The sequence below is a fragment of the Pelobates fuscus genome, chromosome 3, assembly GCF_036172605.1.
Source record: "Pelobates fuscus isolate aPelFus1 chromosome 3, aPelFus1.pri, whole genome shotgun sequence".
NCBI lineage: Eukaryota > Metazoa > Chordata > Amphibia > Anura > Pelobatidae > Pelobates > Pelobates fuscus.
In genome coordinates, this window is record NC_086319.1 from 126,611,994 (window position 1) to 126,634,286 (window position 22,293).

The window sequence follows — 22,293 nt, forward strand, 5'->3', positions numbered from 1 at the left end:
GCCAGATATATCTCTCACCAGCGTGATCGTAAATTGCATTTATTTTCTTTATTATTTCTTTAGTATTATTATGTTTACTGCTTCTGCTGGTTGCTATGACTTGTTCTATTAATACCCAGTGTCAGGTCTTTACAAAAGCCCTATTAACTCTTGGATACCTCTCTACTATGACACAGCTAGCCTTAACTTGTTACAACTTTTCAAGCTATTTACTTCACTATGATTTAAGCCTGTCCATAAATATAAAAAAGTGCATTGTCCTACCATACCCTAATGCTTTCCATGTTATACACTCTTTGTTTTGAAATGTGCATGCGGATTGCCTTTGGGGTACCACGTGCCAGTATGTTACCATCATATGCATTGCAAAAATAAAGAATTCAAAAAAAATAAAAAAATAAAACTTCAAGAAGGAAAATATACGGATATAGTAATATTTCCGGACTTGTCACAAGCCACCAGGAATAACCGTAAACGATTTAGGGATATGACCATTACATTGAGAAATCATAATATCCCATATAGATGGGGGTTCCCCACCAAGCTTCTTATTTCATATAAGGAGAAAACAATTGTGGCTAAGGATCCAACAGAGGAGTTAGACAAATTGGGAATCCATATTGGAAATTAAAGTTTCTGTATTGCTATGGAAATTACAATTAAAAATTAACATATAGGACAAACTCGAAACCTAAAATAAATCCAGATTTAATAAAGAAAAACAAGAAATGAAAATATACGGAATTCTGATGGAGGAGTAAAATATCGAGATCAATATAAGTAATGTATGAAGAATGTAACGGATCGGCTGGCACCCCGACTGGGTACCTCCGTTAAAGGATGCTCCTAGCATTTCCTGAGGACTCCAAGCACTCTGGCAGACACCACAATCATCGTATCAGAGAAGCATATGAATCCTCTCAAGCCTCTGAATGCTGTAGACAGTTGAATAGGAACCATACGAATAGGTTTTCAATCATAGCAGTCAAACTGGAACAGCATACAATAAATCCTCCCCCAATAATGAGACAACACTTCACTTTGAGGGTTAAACAGGAACTCTGGACTGGCACATCCAGCCTGGCTTTTATTTCCATCTCACACATATAAGACCGCCCACAGGGGAGGTGTAAAATATCCAATAGCATCACGGGTGCAACCCACACATCCCCTCCCCTTAGTGTGACACATAATCCCATTACTCATACAGTTTAAAATATACTTTTTACACAATATTTATAACTTCAAAACCATACATCACATTCACATAAAATTACATACCCACAATCAATCCATTCAGGGGAACAACATATAAAAAAATGGCATGGATCAGACCAGGGGTTCAAAAGTTAGTAAAGTATCTTTTAAAACCCCTAGCTTTCCAGCTCAGACCGGTTTTACAGAGCCTTCTCTCCTGGAGAAGTAATCAAATTACCTCCCAGCACAGAGACAGACTCCATTGAGCACGTGGGGACACAAAGACAGTAAAACACTTTAAAATACATAAATTCACCTTTTACACATAACACACAGACATTTCACATATCCCTAGATAGCTGGGATCTGAGCGCACAAAACTACCGAATAGCGCGCAGATCCTATTCACACAGTTCACTTGCCATGGAGCCGAAGTCTTTAACTACACGAATGGGCTCCATGGCATAGCTATCTGGGTTAACACATTCACATAAAGTCTGGTCCATAGTCCAAAGGCAAGAGGCGGGCAAGCAGCCCCCTCAAAGGCCACGTGGCGAGGTCAGTTTCGCCACAAAGAACAAGAGACAAGATGATCAGAGATGGAAGACCAAGAAAAGAGGAAAGAAAAGGAAAAAAAAAGGAGAAAGAGGGGGGAAGAAAAGAGGAAAAAGGAAAGGGAAAAGAAGGGGGAAGAGAAGAGAAGAAAAAGAGAGAAAAAAAGAAGAACAAAAAAAATTGGGAGAAGGAGACATAGGACCAGGGGAGAGACTGGTAATGGTAGTGGTATGGAAAGGCGAACATTCGCCCAGATTGGGCTATTAGAGCATTAGGCAGTACCCGCAGTTGAAAAAAAACCAAAAAAAAAACTTACGGAATAAGTGGGTCTGTTAGGGGAGGCTTTAAGAATATAATATTATTACTGCTCTCTTTATGCTCTAAAGCATCAAATTTTAATGCAGCACCATCAGTACTAGCTGGATCAAAGGGGACCTTTTATGAACTCCCTCAAACCATGGAATAATGGGTTTAAAAGAGAATATTATAGAAACCGAGAAATTAAATCAAATAATATATACATTCTTTTCGTACTAAAAAATATACCTCCTCGCAAGGAACTAGATGAGTGATATTCAAAGATGATATGAGATATACAATACCCCTATAATATCCGGACAGATAGATAAACAGAAAATCCTTATGTCCAAAATCGCTTTACAAGATGGATTAAAGATACAGAGATATACCTAGGGCTTTGATAAAGTATATATCCCATAAAGTTGGGCGCCTCCCACTAAGTATACAATTTAATACATAGAGAACTTTCTTGGCCAAGGATCCAATGGAGTAAAAGCATAACATGGGATCCCATTCTGGGAAATAATTTTTTCTGTAACCTTTAAATGGGATATAATAATAATTAAAAGAAAAAGGGGAAAGGAGGGAAGGGAGGGAAGGGAAGGGAAAGGGAAAGCAAGGGGAGGGGAAAGGGTGAAGAAGAGAAAAGAAAGAAAAAAGAGAGAAATATACACATATAATAATAATTTATAGGTATAAGCACTGATAACATACACAATTTATAGACATAAATCACAACATAAATGATTGCTTAGAGAAATTATTTATATAGTCAGAAAATTTGACACATTAATTAATAAATATATAAGATGAAGATATTGATGAAAGAGACGGGAGGATAAAGAAGAAATTAAGATATAGGAATATTCACAATAGAAAGTTGTAAATATGCTAACACATATATAAACCACTCACAATTGGGGTAGATATCAGAAGGGTAAAGAAAAAGGAGAAAGAGAGGAGGGAACGGAGGGAAAAAAAAAAAAGGGAAAAAATAGGGGGGATTTATTTCTTTTCTATATATATATTTTTTTCCTTCTTTCTCTTCCCAGAACTGGGAGAGAATAATAACGAATTATAATAAATGGATTCCTGTTTAAATTAACAAATGAGATTATGAATATCGAGTAGTTTACAAAGAATTAGATAAAGAACAAGAGAGGAGATAGGAATAGAGAAGAATGTATGGATTTATTGATATAAGTACATCAGGAAGGGGGGGGGGGGAGAGGAGAGTCCCCTTTTTGACTCAGGAATCCCCGGGGATATATTTTAGTTTCCTCACTCGCTCTAAGCTCCTCATCGCGCCAGCAACTGTATCTAGCTGAGACACTCTTTTTTTTTTTTTTTTAATCCCTATTTTTTTTCGCTAGGAAATTGCTTAGCTTAGACTAGGCATGGATTCAAACTGTTTGAAAGTTTTAGTATGTATGTTTGGGATGAAGGAAGAGCGTTGTCGGTTTGGGGGAGGGGCAATGGCCTGGGCCGCCTCTGATAAGAATATAGCACCCATCGTCAATTGTGATGATTAAGGTGCTTTCAATAAACTCCCAGGGTTTAAACTCACCTCAGAAAAGGGGTTGCTTATATAACTCATTAATAAATGGAAATATAGATATGTGTTTTACACAAGAGACACATTGGAAGGAGGGAGATAAACAAAGATGGAGATATGAAAAATATCCACTTGTTTTCGAATCCAGACAAGATAAAAAAAAGAAGAGAGGGGTCGCCATATTGATAGCTGCACGATTAAAATTTGATCTGATATTAGAGCAAAAGGATACCGAAGGTAGATATATTATAATTATTTGCAAGATTAATTACATATTGTACACACTAGTAAATATCTATGCCCCAAATGTATACTCCCAAAAATTTTTTAGGAAGGCTTTTTCAAATATTCTCAAAATACAAAAAGGAAGACTATTAATAGCGGGAGACATGAATGTGGCCCCAGATGATAAAATAGATAGAACAAAAAAAACAGATAATGAACAATAAAAACCAAGGGGACAGGAAGAAAAATAAAAAAATTCAAGCTCTCTTGTCTGAATTTAATTATTATGATATATGGAGGGTGCATCATCCTAGAGAAAGAGATTACTCTTTCTTTTCTAAGGTTCATAAGGTCTATTCAAGAATTGATTTATTTATTACAGATGCCTATAATTTAGGAAAGTTTGTAAATTCTAAGATAGAAGTTATTACTTGGTCAGATCATGCCCCAATAACCTTATAATAAATGAGGAAAATAAAGGGGCAAATAGGGGCAAATAGACCTCAATGGAGATTAGATGAAGCTATACTGAAATCAGAAGAGAATCTTAAATTCCTGCAAATCAAAATTGATGAATTTTTTGAAAATAACGATAACTGGGAGGTAAATCCAGGCACGCTATGGTGTACATTTAAATGTTATATAAGAGTAGTTCTAATCAAAATGGGGATTAGACAAAAGAAAAAGATGGGTAAACCATTACAGGATTTATATATTTCTTTAGCACTATTAGAAAAAGAGAATAAACAGAAGGTAACAGAATATAACATACAAAAAATAAATGATCTCCAAAAAGAAATAAAAAAGAAATTAGAAACTAGAACATCAAATGTTGGTATTACGCAGATAATAGAGTTGGGAAAGCATTCTCAAATAAATTAAAATCTAAGAAAAATCTTTCTCTAATTAAGAAAATAGTTGTAGGAAATAAGGTATGTTTATCACCCGAATCAATTAGTAACGCTTTTGAAGAATATTACAAATCTTTATATAATTTGAATACTCCAAAGGTATCAACATCCGATATCAGAGATTTTCTGAAGAAGATTAAACTCCCAAAGGTGGATAGCACAGCTCTAGCAGGATTAAATGCTCACATAACTAATTAAGAGATAGAGAGGAATATCAAGGAACTAAAAACAGGAAAAGCTCCAGGCCCAGATGGGTTTACTCCAATGTTTTTTAAGAGATTTGGGGGATCGGTTCTTTTAATATTAAATAAACTATTTAATGGAATTGGTAATCAGACGAAATTTCCTAGAGAAATGTTGCAAACTAATATAGTTCCAATTCTCAAGCCAGGTAAAGACCCGAACTATGTTAGTAACTATTGCCCAATTTCTCTTATAAATATTGATATTAAGCTATATTCTAAGATCTTAGCGGAAAGAATGAAACATATAATACCCAGTCTTATTCATCTAGATCAAACAGGTTTTGTACCTAAAAGGAGCGGAAGTGACAATATTCGTAAAATATTGAATCTGATACAAAAAATAAATAGAGATAATGACCCTGCAGTCTTCGCTGCCCTAGATAGGGTTAGCTGGGAATTCATGTCGGAGGTCTTAACAACCTTTGGTATACAAGATATTTTTTATGATCGAATAATGAGCTTATATAAATCACCATCTGCAAAAGTATGTGGCGGGGGATTGAATTCTAAAGGTTTTATGATAAACAATGGGACGAGACAAGGATGCCCATTGGCTCCAATGCTGTATGTTCTCACCATTGGCCGCATTGATCATACAAACAAAAGAGATACAGGGAATTAATATTGCAGCTTCACAATATAAGATCTCTCTATATGCTGATGATGTAATTCTCACACTATCCTCACCTAATACATCTATCCCAGCGGTAATTTTGTGTATAGATCAATTTAGCCTATTTTCAAACTATAAAATCAATATGTCAAAATCTCTTGTTCTGCATTATAACATCTTAGAATCGGATCTCAATACTTTAAAAGAGAAGTATAAATTCAAGTGGTCATCTGAATTTATTGAATATTTGGGAGTTAGATTGGGTTTTAATTGGAACAAAATTATTGAGATAAATTATACACTCTTCTTCAGGAGATAAAAAATACATTATCTATATGGAAACCTTTGTATATTTCATGGATGGGGAGAATAAGTGTTATTAAAGACTATGTATTACCCAAACTTGAATACCTAATGAGATCAATCCAAATGAGGATACCAAAAAAAATACTGCTTGAGTTTCATGAAACCTTCCTGAAATTTGTCTGGGGATCTAAAAAGCCAAGAACATCACACCAAATGTTAAGCCATAGACAAAATGAAGGAGGGGTATATTTTCCTGATTTAATAATGAGACACGATGCAATTATGATTATGCACTTAATTAATTCAAAGTTTAAAGACTCGGAACAAAAATCTTGGGTAAGTATTGAACGACTATCGGAAAATATAGATCCAATTGTTTTAATCTGGATGGATAAAATAGCCTTTAAGAAATTAAAGGTACAAAATAATAACTATATAATTATACGAACTACCTAAAAAAAATATATAAAATTGAAAACAATTTCTTAGTATCTGCCCCAATAGATGTTCTGAAGGGATATATAAATGATATAAACTTGAGCAAATGGAAACAGGAAGGATATAAAGTCATGGGAGACTTTTATATAGATAATAACATAAAGTCTTTCCAATAAATATATGAATTAAGTATCCCTTTAAAATCTGAGAATTAAGTGTATTGAAGAAGATCTCTTTGATAAAATTGTATCAATAAACGGGAAAGATAAGTTAATTTCCAAAATAAATAAAATATTATATGACTATACTCCTAGGAATCAATTAAATAAAATCAGTAGTTGGGAACAAGAAATAAAAAAAGTTTTTACTGAAGAAGAATGGGCAAAGGCATTTAAAATAACAAAAAAAAAATACATAATATTATTATTCATGAGAATTATATTAAGATTCTACATCGGTGGTACATGGTACCAGTAAAACGTTTTAAATTTCAAACAGGGTCAAGCGATATTTGTTGGCAATGTAATATGTTTACTGGTACACATTTACATATATGGTGGGATTGCCCTAAGCTTCAATTAGTAAAAAAACAAATTGGAATTAGTAATAGGTAGAATCTATGGAATCAATATTCGTTTAACCTCCTAATCATTTCTATTTCATTTAGATTTACCAGATAGCAATATCTATTCTCATAGATTGACGATACAGATTTTAATGGCATAAAAATCTGTCTAGCTAGGAGATGGAAAACTAGCATAATTCCATCATGGTCGGAGATACAAGTACAGATACATTTTCAAAAAACGATGGAAAAAGCAGTGTATATCAATATGGGGGAAAAACAGGATTATAATAGAATATGGAACCCCTGGGAGACTGTTACGGATGTTTTAGAGGTGACCTAGAAGGCAGATTCCCCCCCCCCCCCGATAGCGCTCAAGAATGTATGAATTTTGAATGAATGGAAGTCTACTTGAGTTGGACTGCAGCTATGTCACCACGTTTAAATATATATTTTAAAAAAGAATGAAATTATAAAATAATAGTTTTAACAAATGATGATAGGTTATCTGATATTAAAGCATATTATTATAAAAAAAATTATGACTCAAATACCATTATCTGATGTTAAAATAAAAAATTTAAAAAAATAATGTAAAAACAAGGGTTATATCTGTATATATACTAGTTTACCAGTCCAATTACGTGACACGCGGATGTAGTGCCGTGTCACGTGGTCAGCCGCAATAGCCTATGGGGGTTATATCCCAGACGTGTTTGGGATGTGCTGGCTTCACAGTCTAGTGCGACGGTGGCGGGTCGTGGGACTTGCGTATGTGTATACACGTCCAACAGCTGGGATCTCGGAAAATGTAATTTTATGGGTGCCGCCTACACATGGAAGTCCCTGCAGAGATTAACTAATCCTATGTGTATATAAGAGGATAGCTGCAGTGCATTTCCACCCTGTGTTGGTGAAACGCGTTTTAAATTCTTTTAAACTTTTGTGTTATTAAAGGAATATTGGCCCTTTTACCTTTCTTGTGCCATATACCTTTCTTCTCTTTTTTCTTTAAATTTTTTTGTTTTAACCTGGTCACCAAGAATTTTAAAGAATTATGTAAAAATTGAAGTTTTTTGGAGCGCTAAATATATTATTGCACTTAGGTTAGGCAATAAAAAAACACTTTTTGACTTACCAATTGATATCTGCTACACACTTCAGTGCAATCCCAATGCACAAAGAACAAATAAAACAACAGTATGTGCAGTATAAAACCGTAATATGTTAATCCTCCCGTAGATGTCACTCAATAAGTATACATAGGAAAGGGAAAGAAAAAATAACAGATAGTATAGATCATATTAACAATATATAATACTCCTATAATATTCCTATTATGTACAACTATCTCTCACATGTGCAGTAGTAGTAGTGTGGTATACATACACCTTATAACACTTTAAATGGTAATTATACCTTAAAGTTAAAACGTGTATAAACGTGGAGAGATTGCCTTTTGGGAAATAGGCACTTAACGTTTTACAACATGGTTTTATTATAGATAATATGCAAGTATAATAAATAACAAAAACAAATGAATGAAAACACTGCCTCGTACGAGAACAGGTGGTGAGTAAACACGGCATATACCATTACCCACTAGCAGGCTCAATTCAGTGGGGCTGTCAGCGTCTCTGTGTGAAGAAATGAAATCCTCACCAACTTCAGTCGACAAGGTCTCTGGTTCCCGCTATGCTATTCCAATTTGTAAGTTCCGCCCCCTCTGGATGACATCTATGCGTTTCAACGTTTAATTGCGGCTTCCTCAGGACATGACGATAACTCCATCTTGGAGAGGGACATTTAAGAGCAAAGTCCAAAATCCCTATATCCAATATTTGCATATCTCGTGTTCAAACCTTAGCTTGCAAATGTCCAGGAATATGTTGCCTACATGTTAAAAGTCCCAAATTCAAATACATTACATAATGATGTAGCTCATAAGGTAGTAGCCATAAAATAGTGATCGACATTTACAATAGCCTGAAAATTCATATATGAATGAAAACAATGTAAAACATTTAACGTGATCCTGTGACATAACTAAACATATAGAATGAGTGAATGATAGCCAAAAAGAATAAGCACTATTGTACTTCAGTGCAACATTTTTCAAAGAAAAACCTTTTGTATGAAAAATGATCATATAAAAAGCCACTATATATTAGAGAGCGACCATATTTTTAAAACGGAATTTTAACCCCTTAACCCCTTAAGGACCAAACTTAATTAAACTATATGAGGAGATGCTGATTGGCCAAGGCTGTGTTTGAATCATGTTGGCTCTACCCCTGATCTGCCTCCTTGTCTGTCTCAGCCAACCCTATGGGGAAGCACTGTGATTGGATCAGGCTATCACATGTCAGCAGACTGCTTGTTTTTCCTGAGTCTCAGCATGCAGATTTAAAGCAATATGAACTATTAAAAAGACCAACAAGAAAGACCTACTGAAAACTCGAGGCATAGTGGTAAGCAACAAGAAAAAAAGCCATGTTAATTGCAGAATGAATACAGAGCGACAGAACCAGTGATATGGAAATGGAACACCTGGAGGAAACAGAACTACAAAAGGACGTGAGATGGATGCTCAACATGCTGGGGCCCAATCCGTCTGCAGACGATACCAAACAATGTTCGTACTAACTGGTGTCAAGCGGCGGGACCGAATGGGACTCCCAAGGAAACCTGGTGAATGGCCTAGCAGTACGAGAAACTAAAGAACACCACGCTTAAAGATCTGCTGGAAGCCCGGGGTCAGTTGGCAAGCAACAAAAAGAGAGCTACCCTCATATCAGAACTGATGGAGGGCGATCAAACCAGCAGTGCGGCAAATGTAAGCCGGGAGGAAGCAGAGTTCCAGCAGAAAGTGATGGGGAGGCTAAACTTATTTGCACCAAACCCACACCGGAGATGGTGTCACAAGTCCTGGCACAGGTAAGCACAGAACAGAGTTCACAGCAGGCAAACCTTATCCAGGGAGACACAGCGTCTTTATCAGGATCTACGAATGGAGGGCAGCGGAGAAAAATTAATTATGCTGCTTTTAAAACCTTTTTGGACAGGGAGATGGAGATTGATGCCTATTTGCAGGATTTCGAGTGTCAGTGCGCTTTAGAGGGACTGGAGCAAGAACAGTGGGCCGCAATATTAAGCAGCAAGCTCACTGGCCGAGCAGCAGAGGCATACCGAGCAGTTCCTGATGCAGCCATACATGACTACGCAAGGGTAAAAGACATTCTGCTGGCACGATATGCAGTCACTCTGAAAACTTATAGGAGAAAAAATTGGGCTCTGAGGAAAGGAAGCCGAGACTCCTATACAGTATGGGCGTTTCAGATGTACCGGGCGGCCCAAAACTGGATACAAGGCTGCCAAGCAACTATGCTAGAGGAGGCACTACAGCTAATACTGCTGGAACAATTTTTTGATCATGCACTAACAGAGACTAGAGACTGGGTGAGGGATAGGAAACCTACTACAGTGGAGAAAGCAGCTCGGTTTGCAGATGAATTCCATGATGGGAGGAAGGTGGAATCGAGCAGAGGGCGGAATCCTTTGAAACCCTTTGTTCTAGCTCCCGGGGCTGTGCCATCCCCCAGACCTAACCCTTTCACACCAGCACCCCTTTCCAACAACAACCGTCATGCAGCGCCCTTGTTTCATCATTGTAATCAGCCGGGACATTACAAAATGCAGTGTCCCCAGCGGAGCCGAGGGAACTAGGAGAGACCAGCACCACCACCAACAAGAGCAGCGACACACTACTACCACCACAAGACACTGGAGACACCGACACCTAGCGCTGAACAGTTAGTGGTACCACGGAAATACCGGGCAGAATTCCTTAAGCTCAGCCACGATATTCCCTGTGTGTGAAGAAAACTAAGGACCGCCTCACCCAGATGTTCTTTTGGCCCGGGATCGCTAAAGATTTACAGGCCTACTGTAGGACCTGTGACACATTCCAGCAGATTGGAAAGAGGGGTGACCATCCTAAAGCTAAATTACGCTCCCTACCCATAATAGAAGAGACATTCCACCGAGTAGCGGTGGACCTGATAGGCCCCCTCAGCAAACCCAGCTTCTCAGGAAAGAGCTACATCCTCATGGTAGTGGACTATGCCACTAGATACCCAGAGGCTGTAGCCCTTTCCAATATCAAGGCAGAAACTGTAGCAGAGGCCCTAGTCAAAATTTTCTCTAGAGTAGGTTTTCCCCGGGAGATCCTGTCTGACCAGGAACTCAGTTCACCGCAGCTGTGACTCAACATTTATGGCAGAGATGCGGTGTCAAGCCCTTGTTCAGCTCTCCCTACTATCCCCAGACCAACGGTCTCTGTGAACGCTTTAATGGCACACTTAAGCAGATGCTCACGGCATTCACAGAGTCCTATGGACACTGGTAATGGTTTCTTCCCCATCTCCTGTTTGCCCACTGAGAAGTGCCCCAGGCGTCCACTGAGTTCTCCCCCTTCGAACTCCTTTACGGGACAAAAGTCTGGGAACCCTGGACCTCATACAGGAGCACTGGGAGGGCAATACAGGAGAAGGAGGAATCCCTGTAGTACCATATGTACTAGAACTTAGAGACCGGTTGCAGGCCCTGACCAACTCAGTTCAAGAAAACCTACAAGCGACTCAAAAATGACAGAAACGGTGCTACGATAAGGGGGCCCGAGCTAGGGTATTAGAGATTGGTCAACAGGTACTAGCACTCAGACCCTCCAAAAAGAATTAACTGCAGGCAGCCCCGTCAACCGAGGATAGTGAGGGACTTCCCCTACCAGATCTGCTGGATACTAACCCATGTATGATTGAGCAGGTCGGGTCAGGGGAAAAATTAGACCACGTACAGCAGGCTGACATGACACAAGTGCTCCAGGAATATCGGGAAATATTCTCCTCAATACCCGCGTAAACCTCTGCTGCAGTCCACCGAGTGGAGACTCAGGAAGAAACCCCATTGTGGCAACAACCGTACCATATTCTTGAAGCAGTTCGGTCTAGCATGTGGAAAGAAATCCAAGATATGCTAGAATTGGGGGTCATTGAGGCTTCTCAGAGTCCCTGGGCTTCACCGGTAGTGCTAGTACCGAAGCGAGATGGTACGACTCGCTTCTGTATTGACTACCAGAAACTGAACGACCGGACGGTAACAGACGATTACCCCATGCCACGGATCAACAAATTACTCGATCGCATGGCAAGCGGGAACTATCTAACTACCCTATACCTGTGCAAGGTGTATTTGCAAATCCCTCTGGTCTTGGCAGCCATTTCCAAATCGGCATTCATCACCCCATTTTGGGCTATAACAATTTCGGGTTATGCCGTTTGGGATGAAGAATGCCCCTGCCACATTCCAATGAATAGCTGACCTACTCCTAGATGGAATGCAGGACTTCGCATGTGCCTACCTAGATGATATTGCCATCTGTAGTGGCACATGGGAAGCTCACCTGAGGCACTTGGCTACAGTGTTTCAGAAGATACAGGAGGCCGACCTCACTCTAAAACCGGAAAAGTGTCATGCAGGCATGGCAGAGGTTCAAAATCTTGGTTACAGAGTATGGTCAGGGAAACAGCGGCCTGAGCCAGCCAAAGTAGAAGCCATTACAAATTGGCCCAAACCCCACACAAAAACCCAGGTACTAGCGTTCCTTGGCACCGCAGGTTATTACCGGAAATGTGTCCCTGAGTATAGAGCCCTGGCTAAAACCCTTACTTACTTAACCAAGAAGTCACTGCCCAAACAAGTAGCGTGGTATCAGGATTACTGTATGATCCAGCACATAGTACTGTATAGCTTGGATGACAAATAAGTAACATATTACCGTTCCTTAGAATGGCCGGATTTAACGTATATAGAATAGTCAGAATACTAGCGAGGTCAGGGAACACAGAAAGGGACGCAGCGATGAGGAAAGCCAGGAGTCAGGATACCAGAATACAGAGAAGTCAATAAGCAAAACCAAAGTCAAAAGCCAGGTAGAAAACTATAAACAGGAACGCGCTCTCGGGCAACCACAAGGGAAACCACGACAGGGCGCTGAGTGGAGGTCAGACTAGGTTTTTATACCCATTCTCCATTTCCCATTGGTCAGACCGGCATTTTGGCTCCAACATGTGTGTGTCACGTGCGCGCTCGCAGGGTTATTTCCGACCGTGGATGTGCAGCGGCCGGTGCCAGACTGTATGCTGAGATAGTCAGGACTGCAAGCTTCTGGCCGATGAGCACTAGGTGAGGGAAAGGTGGCAGATGGATATGTGACACGTGGTCCCCGGAGTGTGCAACAGCCTTTCAGAGACTTAAAACTGCCCTGAGCGAGGCCCCGGTAAAATTTCTCGGCCATACAGATGCCTCAATGTTTGGACTGGGAGCTGTGCTAAGCCAAGTGGGGGGCGACGGGATGGAACACCCGCTGGCATATCTCAGCCGTACACTACTTCCATGAAAAGTCAGCTATGCCACCGTGGAGAAAGAATGCCTGGTTCTGGTATGGGCATTAAAGAAACTCCAACCCTATAATTTGGCTAAATCAAGTCTCTGGAGACAACCCACGCTTGTTACGCTGGAGCCTGGCCTTGCAGCCCTACAAAGTTCACTTTGCAATACCGGCCAGGCAAACAAAATGGCAATGTGGATGGACTTTCACGACAGACTGAACTAGAACTGTAATTGGCTTTCCCGGACATCCCCAAGCTGACCTGGCAGGGTCTAGGCGGGTATGCTGATCCATGGAACTAAGGGGGAGCAATGTGAAGAAAATAGCATGTTATTCAAGACTTGTATTGCCATTCGGGACGTTTTATGTTTTATTGGTTCGGTAGCTGTAACTAACAAACACCGACCACCCCCTGGCTCATTATCTTCAAAGAAAGCTTGTGTGGCCATCTTGTTTGCAAGGAGGCATCAGGACTTGGTCGTCGAGTGTCTGAAACTAAAATTGGACACTCGACATCCCAATCACCGGTCAAACCATACGAACGCCTGCTTCCTTTTCCTGAACAGCCAGGAGAGCGCTTTTCGGTAGTTTGGTTCCCACGAACCAGGGGAACAATCGCTACTATGAGCCAGGGGGCTCCATTCATGCATTTATTAGTTTTTATGACTTTTCAAAATAGACCGACCGCACAGCCTAAGCTCATGGAACTGTTTCTGGGCAGGAGCCTCGTGTGCGGTCTGTCAAATGGGACTTCCATAAAATTTAAAAAAAGCATTACTGATCTGGGTGATTTTTGGATATGTTGGTTACCCAGATCAGGGCGATCGGTGGATGTGACTTGTGTGCGGATACTATGTGTTTTTGGGGTACTTTCCAAGTTTTGGGGAAAATATACTTTTACTGCCAGGAGATAATTGAGTTATTAAGTTGCTGGCTCAATTATCTCACAGGCAGAGAGGAGGGGATTGTCTGTTTGCATTGGGAGTGTTCATCTTTGTCACTGTAATATTATTGGCTGTAACCTTTGTGTCCCTGTCCCCCGCAATGTCCATGTGGGAGTGCCCCTTGCATGGGGACTTGCATAAAAGCCAGTGTGGCACCATTAAAATTCATTCCTGTTGGGGGCGTGGCTAGCCGTCGAGCAGGATGGACGCGTGAATCGTTGCTCCGGCACATGGGCTCCATATAATCTTTATTACATCGGAACAGCATCGGTCCCAAAATGACCTTTACCTGTGAACACATGATGTCGCAACCCAAGGCTAAGAAAACCGCTGCGAAAGCGGACAAAGCAAACTTCTTTGGTCAGAAAGGAACGATAGCACCTGAAACCACGCGGCTGTCCGCGCAAGATGGCGCCGACTACAATACCGCGGATTGTGCTCAGCACATAGCGGAGGAACCCAACTCCCCAGAAGGCCTCACAAGAGACTACTTTGAAAGGGCCATGGACGCTATGGCGACCAAACTGATATCTACCTGGAAATCTACTGCGGATCAAATCAAACAAGAGGTACGTGATCTCTCCTCCAGAACCTCGCACGTGGAGCAGAAGTGCCAAAAACTCGCATCCCAGCAGCTAGAAACAACTGAGCATCTACACAATCTACAGAAACAAATGGAGGGGAAGGAGGCACGCATGGCAGACTATGAAGACAGGGCAAGACGTAATAACTTGCGGCTGCGAGGAGTCCCAGAAACGGTACTTCCAGACGACCTCCAAGTTTATGTGAGAGGCCTTCTCCACTCATACGCCCCAAGTATACCGGCAGACATGTTCCTTGTTGATAGAGTGCACAGAGTGCGGAAACCAAGTTACCTACCAGACTCAACCCCTCGAGACATCCTCCTCCGTGCACACTATTTCCATATAAAGGAGATAGTGCTCAAAACATACCACAGCAGGCCGGGCCTGCATGAGGCCTATCCCACGGTACGCATTATGGCGGATCTCTCCGCGGCTACGCTCAGAAAATGACGAGACTTCGAGACTGACGCTATGGGACACCTACCAATATAGGGGCAAACCCCCATGGCGCCTCAACTACATGCTTCTGAATGACCAAACCTTTGTAAAACAACTCACCCACCAACTACAAGATTATTTTGACTTAAACGACACTCCAAATATTACTGCCACAACCCTCTGGCAAGCTCATAAAGCGGTCATGAGAGGGACATTAGTCAGCCGAGCGTCCTACCTGAAACGTAAGCGCGATAGTGAACTACTACAACTACTAAAAATACTCCGGGATGCATCAACTGCACACCTCCTGAACCCTTCCGACACACGCAGAGATGCCATCAAAACCATAACCGACCACATCGACCGATTGAACCTTGACAAAATGGCCTACATGCTCACCAAACTGAAAATGAAGACATACACCCAAGGCAATAAGATGGGGAAATATCTAGCAACATTGCTGAAACAGAAACAAGCAAACTCCAAAATACCTTACCTAATAGCTAAAACGGGAGGAAAACTGCTAGACCCACAAAACATAAATGATGAAATGGCTGACTATTACCAAAACCTGTACAACCTAAAAACCGATACCACGGTACATCAACCTACCGAACGAGAAATAGACATATTCCTCCAAGGAGCACAACTACCAACTCTGTCGCCGAATCAAGCACGCTCCGTACAAGATGAAATAACCTAGTAGACAAAAGAAAAAAGAATATACTAATTCACCGACACACATGCCCAGATGGGTATTGTGCCGGGAAAAAGTTGTACAACCCTCTAGAATGTGCTAAATAATCAAAAGAAAAATATTTATTAGTAAAGCTAAAAACACTTAGTCTCCTATCAAGTAGATACTAGAGTGGGGTAGGCTTCATAACCAATAGCACAGCTGTAGGTAATTCTCAAGGGTAATCCAAAAGCGAGGACTAAAGAGAAGATATAAACCTAGTGTGTGTATATCTTTAAGGCAAAAAGATACACCATCTATGTATATCACACACAATCTAAGGTAAACCTAGTCTCTCTGTCCATACATCATACTGACAACTAAATGCTGTCTACAAAGGATCCCTAATTACCTCAGCATAGCAAAGTGCTAATGCCTACCATTACTGCTAGATCTAACGAGGGACTAGAGAAAATATCCAAGTGCTACCACCCACAACCCCAGTGCATGGTGAAAAGAAATCAAAATAGATTAAATAAAATCAAAAGAAAGCCCGACGCGCGTTTCAGCGTATCTAGACGCCGTCGTCAGGGGCAAATACAAAAAACCAAAGCCATACCTCCCACTCCTTAAATAGCCGGTATGTAGTTAAGCAGACCGATATCAGCTGATTCCCATAACAAGCACTTGCTTGGCATTGGTCCGGACGAAAACCCCGCCCAGCTGTCAGCAAACTATGCCGACCAATCCACTTCCCTGTACCCCACGTGGTAGGTACATCATCACTAAGTCACGTGAGCGGGGAGGGAGGGGGGCGGGAAATATCTGCTGAGACTCCTCCTCCGCTACTCACAACTCTCAGTGCGTCGATGAATCATCACTGAATGGGCGGGAACTACTCCTACCCGTTTGACGATACCTAGCAAATTGCTAGGACGTCACTCAATGGGCGGAGTATCCGATCCCGGTGCTACAGTGTGGACAGAAAAAAAGCTACATTAGTATCTGTATTGCTGATCAGAAATGAGAGAGAAAGTAAAATGAATCTCTCACTTATATGATGTGTATACATTATTACACTAAGATACCTATTGCCAATGTGTGTCCAAGATGTTATACAGATGTTATAAAGCCCTACAGGAGAGTGTGGATAAAGTGAAAAAGACCAATAAGGAGACTCATATTACAGATAATCAGCTACATAGTACATAGCTTATATAGCCCATCCGGAGTTATTAATGGAGATGTGCCACATGGTTCAATGATCCCTAAATAATAAGCACTAATGAAAAAAAGATTAATTTAAAACTTCAGAAATAATAATTCATAAATCATAATTTGGCATTTAACAACCCACATAGTTACTAAATATGGATCATTGATTAAATAAAAGGGGTATATGAAAACCCCTCATTAAGGCCGTTTGGTGATAAAGTTTGAAGTTTGAAGTTTAAAGATCCAGTATGCCTCCCTCTGGCGAAGTTTAATGTCCCAACCACCTTTCCGTGGGGGCTGAGGGATATGTTCAATCCCCGTAAAGCGTATTCCCTCTGAGGAGTGGTTATGAAAAAGGTGTAGGTGTCTTGATATGGGGGTTTCCAAGCGTCTTCTTACCGAGTTTACATGCTCCCTAATTCTGAGTTTAAAAGGTCGAAAAGTCTTACCCACGTACATCAAGCCGCATGAACATGTGAGTAAATAAATTACCCCAGTAGTACGGCAATTAATGAATGAACGGAGGTTGAATGTCTCTGAGTTAGTACTATTGGTATAAACTCTAGAATTCTTGTTGATATAGGGACAAGCACTGCAATGGCCACATCGATATGTGCCAATAGGTAAATAGTTCCCAAAGGGTCCTGGTGTAGATGACGAGGAAAAATGACTGGGAACAAGTAAATCTCTGAAATTCCGCCCCCTACGTGCTGTTATAGAGGGGTATGTGGGCACGACCTCTTTAAGATGTTTATCCGAAGATATGATGGACCAATATTTCTTAAAGATTCCCATCATCTTTGCCCAACCTGCATCAAATGTTCCTATACACCTTATCGTATGACCCTCCTGTTTCACAGTGTTATAGTCAATAAGGACTTGGCGTTCTGTTGAAAGGGCTCTCAAATATGCTCTTTTAAGCACCCTATTGGGATACCCTTTTTCCCTAAATGACAATCTCAATGTTCTTGCTTTAGATTTAAAGTCATCTAGAGACGAGCAGTTACGCCGTAGTCTCAAATACTGGCCAATCGGGATTCCAGCTTTTAATGGGGTAGGATGATGACTAGACCAGTCTAAAAGGCTGTTTGTAGCTGTCTTTTTGCGAAAGAGGGTAGTGTGTATTTTATTCGTAACCCCTATTTCTAGAGACACATCCAGGAAGCATAACTTAGAACCCCCTATCTCACTTGTGAATCGCAGGTTCTGAGTGTTATCGTTAAGGGCTGTAACAAAATCCCCAAAGTGCTCTGAGGTACCCATCCAGACAATAAGGATGTCATCAATGTACCTCTTCCAGTGTAGGACATAGTCCATATACTGTTTAAGATTAGGGTCCTCCCTGATTACTCTCTCCCACCAGCCCAGATGTAGATTTGCATACAATGGTGCACATGGTGTCCCCATGGAAGTTCCCCTCACTTGCTGATAGAGTTTCCCATTAAAGAGAAATATATTGTGGGTCAAAACAAATCTCAATAGATCTGATATAAAGCCAATATACCTCTCAGGTAATTTGGGGTTCAGTGAGAGGAATAGTCTACAGTGTTCAATTCCTAGTTCATGGGGGATTGAGCTATACAATGCCTCCACATCTAGGCTACACAGTTTAGCATGATTGGAAAACTCAGTCTGGGTTAAAAACCTTACCTAATAGCTAAAACGGGAGGAAAACTGCTAGACCCACAAAACATAAATGATGAAATGGCTGACTATTACCAAAACCTGTACAACCTAAAAACCGATACCACGGTACATCAACCTACCGAACGAGAAATAGACATATTCCTCCAAGGAGCACAACTACCAACTCTGTCGCCGAATCAAGCGCGCTCCGTACAAGATGAAATAACCACTCAGGAAATCGTGGAGGCCATACAGGCTCTCCCGCCCAGGAAATCCCCAGGCCCGAATGGTCTAACCAACCTATATTACAAACAATTCGCATCACTACTGGCCCCCCGCCTGAGAACAATGTTCACCCAAATACTAACTACTGGCAATATGCCGCAAGAAATGTTGATGGCACATGTTGCTACGCTCCCGAAACCAGGGAAACCACCGGATAGATGTCAGAACCTGCGGCCAATATCCTTATTGAATACAGACATGAAGCTCCTTGCACAAATATTCTCAAATAGGCTAGCACCCATTATTCCGACCTTAGTCAAGGGGGACCAGGTGGGATTTGTGGGAGGCAGGCAGGGAGCTGATGGCACACATAAAATACTAAACATTTTTAGGAGTTAACTTTACCCCCACACCACACTCACTATTTAAAGCAAACTATATTAAAATGCTTAGCGAAATTAGAACACTTCTACAAAGCTGGAAGGGGAAATTCATCTCCTGGACGGGTAGAATAGCTTCGGTAAAGATGGTAGCCTTACCCAAAATTCAATATCTATTTAGAACGTTACCAATACGACTCCCGCAAAACTACATACGAGACCTACAGGACATCATAAATAATTATGTCTGGGAGGAAAAAAGACCTAGGGTAGCGAAAACCACGATGCACAAAACACTTGCCAGAGGAGGGATGGGACTGCCGGATATACTGGGATAATACAAGGCATAGAAACATAGAAACATAGAATGTGATGGCAGATAAGAACCAGTCGGCCCATCTAGTCTGCCCAGTAGCTCACATAGCTCCCCTGCTGGCGGCACCACACCAACGTGAACCATTAGTGTGGACTAAAATAGAGGCTAATTATGTGAATGGCCTTCCCATCTCAGTACTAGCCTGGTTACCAAAACCACATAGACCAAAAACAACTGGAATGCTACCCACTACCAAGCTCACTATATCAAAATGGGACAACTACCGGAAACGCCTCGGAAACAAGACACTGCTCTCCCCTGCCCTCCCACTTGAAGCAATGAGACTCCTCATACCAGACTTCAACTACAAAATCTGGAACAGGCATGGAATAAAAACGCTATCACAACTACTAGCGGGCTCTCACTTAAAACCGTTCTTGGACCTCAAAACACAATACAAACTACCCGCCACGGCACTGTTCCCCTACAGGCAACTGCTATCTTGGCACGCCATGCAACCAACACTAACAACAACCAATGACAATGACACAAGCTGGCAAAAAATAGAACAAATCTGCACATCAACCAAACCAACTAAGAAAGTGATCTCCACAATCTATGCATCGGAAACGCTTATACCCTAAAGACGCCCCCCCCTCCTTCATGGAGGCGTGGGAGAAAGACATTGGTCACAAGATCTCTGAAGAACAATGGCAAACCATCTTCAAAGCACATAAACAACTCACCCTCTGCACGAACCACTTCGAACTGACCCGCAAGATCCTATATAGATGGTACCTGGTCCCTACACGCCTTAAACACAGTTACCCTGCCACGTCAGACCTATGCTGGAGATGCCAAAATGATAGGGGCACCATGCTACATATATGGTGGAACTGCAAAAAAATCCAACAATTTTGGCAGCAGGTAGCAAACTTAATTGCCAACTGCACGGGCTCCAAGTTACTGCTTAAGCCAGAAACTTACCTACTCCTCTCCTTGCCTCAAACACCACACAACCATCAGAAATACCTCAATTGTCATATCATTGTAGCTGCACTAACCAGCATCAGTAGGAAATGGAAGCATGATACTCCATCGCAATTATAGAAAATAACAAAACTTATGAAATCATGGCCAGGAGAACACACCGGAACGGCCCACACTGGTCCGAAGCCTGGAAATGATGGGACCAAAATAGACCCACCCCATAGGACACACAAGCACAAACCAAACTACAGACATATGCCTCATCGAATAGAGGGCACATAACGCCCCGTCCACCTTCCCCCCCCCCCAACTAGGGAGCTTCACCCAACAAAGGTAGCTCACGCAACACAACCAAACCAACACTAAATCTCCTACTGTTGCCTCCACGACCCACCCCCCCTACCCACGCTGCCATGGCATAGTGCAAAACCGCCATCCCCACCCCCCCAAGACTCAAACCTCAAGTCGCCAAGCACATCCCCCACAACATCACTCCAGGAAAACTACAGATGCCAGACTGGAACCACTACAATGCTGCACCAACACTTACAAGTTACGGGCAATACACCATCAAACATATACCATGACACAAACATAAGGAGGAGAGTCAAATACTCGTTCTAAATCGCAACCTCTTTGATTATACCTCTCTCCCACTATCAAGCACATATATACACAGGAGGAAAATAAGAGGTTAACACATTGGTACAAATATAGGGCTCCCCTGCCTCCCTTCCCCTCTCTCTTCTGTACCCTCCCCGAAACACGAGAATGTTGGAATCGTAGCAATGTTATTTATCCCCCCCCCCTTCTCTTCTGTACCCCCTTGTTATGCTGAAAACAATAAAAATTGTCAAATTCAAAATTCATTCCTGTTGTACCCTTCATGAAGTCTAGGCCCATGTTTGTGTAACTGTCTACTTGCTGGGGAGAAACTACTTGGAAGCTGCATTCATCTGAAACTATTCGTATCTACACTAGAACTGCAGCTATAATCACGCAGGCTCAGCAGTTTGGGAGGAATAGGCGAACAGGGTATCTACTATACCAGTGTTCGTAACACAGATTATTGCACAAGCCAGACAAGTGCAGAGAGATCGGAAGGAAAGAGACAGATCGCTGCAAGGGGATTTGCTAGCATTCCCAAGTACAAATGGGCTTCCATGGAAAGTAAACTATGCTGTCTTCAAAGCATTCACTGACGGAGAGATGGAGATTGACAGCTACCTACAAGATTCTGAGTGTCAGTGTGCTTTGGAAGGGCTAGACACAGGCAGCAGAGGCTTACAGAGCAGTACCTGATGAGGACATCCATAACTATGGAAAAGTAAAAGACTTGTTATTGGCCAGATGTGCGGTCACACCAGAGGCGTACCGGAAGAAATTTTATGCCTCAGTAAAGGGGAGAAAGACTGGGCCTTCCGTCTACACTGGGCTACCCAAAATTGCGAGCAGGGTTGCCGGTCAACATCACTGGAGGATGCGGTACAACTGTTATTATTGGAGCAGTTCTACATTCACACTCCCAATGAGATCAGAGA